This window comes from Nematolebias whitei, chromosome 9 (assembly GCF_014905685.2).
Source record: "Nematolebias whitei isolate Nwh7 chromosome 9, NemWhi1, whole genome shotgun sequence".
Lineage (NCBI taxonomy): Eukaryota > Metazoa > Chordata > Actinopteri > Cyprinodontiformes > Rivulidae > Nematolebias > Nematolebias whitei.
In genome coordinates, this window is record NC_056506.1 from 17,746,009 (window position 1) to 17,748,520 (window position 2,512).

Sequence of the window (2,512 nt, forward strand, 5' to 3'; positions counted from 1 at the left end):
AAAATTCAAACCATCCTTCCTTCTACTGTCTCTAGTCCCCTGTCAAATGAGGCAACTTTAAAAATTTCACTAGAGCCTGATTTATGTTTGGACAGATTTTGTCCTGTTGAGCTCTGAATTGTCAAAAATAATAACCTCATCCAAACCATCCACATGTCTGCTAGATCCCATCCCAACCAGACTGTTTAAAGAGGTATTCCCCCTAATTAATATCCACATTTTGGATCTACTTAATTTGTCTTTAATGGATGGTTATGTACCACAGCACTTTAAGGTTGCTGTAATTAAACCTTTACTTAAGAAGTCTGATCTTGATTCAGAAATTCTGGCCATCTATAGATCTATATCTAATCTAACTTTCATCTCAAAAATTCTAGAGAAAATAGTTGCAGGTCAGTTGCGTGAACATCTACAAAGAAATAATCTGTTTGAAGAGTTTCAGTCAGGGTTTAGAGCTCATCATAGCACAGAAACAGCACTAGTAAAAGTCACTAATGATATTCTCATGGCCTCAGACAATGGACGTGTGTCTATACTGGTCCTGTTAGACCTCAGTGCTGCATCTGATACAGTTGATCACAATATTTTACTACAGAGGCTTGAATATGATATTGGGATTACAGGAACGGCTCTAAAATGGTTTAAATCATATCTATCTGACAGATTCCAGTTTGTAAATGTAAATAATAAATCTTCTTCATACACCAAAGTTAGTCATGGAGTTCCTCAGGGCTCAGTGCTTGGGCCAATACGCTTTACTTTATATATGCTTCCATTAGGTAAAGTTATTAAACAGCATGGGATAAATTTCCATTGTTATGCTGATGACACACAATTATATTTGTCCATTAAACCCAATGAATCCAATCAGCTACTTAGACTACAAGCATGTCTTAAAGACATAAAAACCTGGATGACCCTTAATTTTCTCCTGTTGAACACAGACAAAACTGAGGTTTTGGTTTTTGGACCTGAGCACCTTAGGAATGAATTTTTCGGTCTTTCTCCCTCCTTAGATGGCATTAATCTGTCCTCCAGCTCTAATGTTAAAAATCTTGGTGTTATTTTTGATCAGGACATGTCTTTTATCCCCCACATTAAAAACTTTACTAGAACTGCCTTCTTCCACCTGCGTAAATCACTAAAATTAGAAACATCTTATCTAAAAATGATGCAGAAAAACTGGTCCATGCATTTGTCACGTCTAGACTGGACTATTGCAATGGTTTATTATCTGGATGTCCAAATACTTCTTTAAAACGTCTTCAGTTGATCCAAAATGCTGCTGCCAGAGTCTTAACTGGAGTTAGTGGGAGAGATCATATTTCTCCAGTTTTAGCTTCTCTCCATTGGCTCCCTGTCAAGTACAGAATTGAATTCAAAATCTTACTTCTAACCTACAAAGCTCTCAACAACCTGGCTCCATTTTATATTACAGATCTTATTGTTCCATATTTTCCTAACAGAGCACTTCACTTTCAGACGGCAGGTTTACTTGTGGTTCCTAGAATTTACAAAAACATAATGGGAGGCAGATCTTTCAGTTATCAGGCTCCTCTCTTGTGGAACCAACTTCCAATCTCTGTCCGTGAGGCTGACACATTATCCAGTTTTAAAACTAGGCTTAAGACTTTCCTTTTAGCTAAATCCTATAGTTAGGGTCGGCACATTCAGTGACCTAACATGAAGTTAGGTCACTCCCTAAGGTCATGTTAGGTCACATTCAGTGACCTAACATGAAGTTAGGTCACTGAATGTCTGATTTCTTTGTTACGTAGCTTTGCAAATGTATAAAAGCTGATATATTCATTCAAAAGCAAACTTAGGTCGTTTTCACACTAGATAGTCCGGTAGACTCGGTTCGGTTCGGGACCAATATTCATGACCTTTTGTTACATTTGAGCGGGTGCGTTTGCATTCACACTGCACTGTGCAGTCGAGTCAACCTGTTGAACCAACCTATTCCCCGCTCGCCTGTGGGGGCGCTGCACCAAGAACTACTGAAAGAAACGACACAAAAACCTCTGAAGACACTTCTATAAATAAAAATAAAAATGAAGTGGCATCAAGTTTTAGCAGTTTTAGGAGTTATATTTTGTCATTTTTCAACAATGGACTTAGCATGAGCAGAAGATGAGACAGAAGACCATGGAGAATATTGTTTTTCACACAAGGCAGCTGACGGCTCCATATAAGGTCAGAGAAATGCGTGTTTGTTTACCCTGTGGAGCGGGGCCCGGTCTGATGGCACTCACAATGTACTCGAACCGCGCTGGAGTTCTCTTCTACCGGACCAAGACCTAGGTTTTAGCCCGGGCCAGAGTTCGCCTATTTGTTCCGTGACAGAGTTCGATGGCGCGTTCACACCTCCCTAAACGAACCGGACTTTCTAGGAAAACGAGCTAGAGTTCGATTAAAGTGGACTAAACAGGGCTGGTGTGAATGCACCCTTAGTTCTGCTGCTATAGGCTTAGACTGCTGGAGGACAAACTGACCACACTTTTCACTCTAC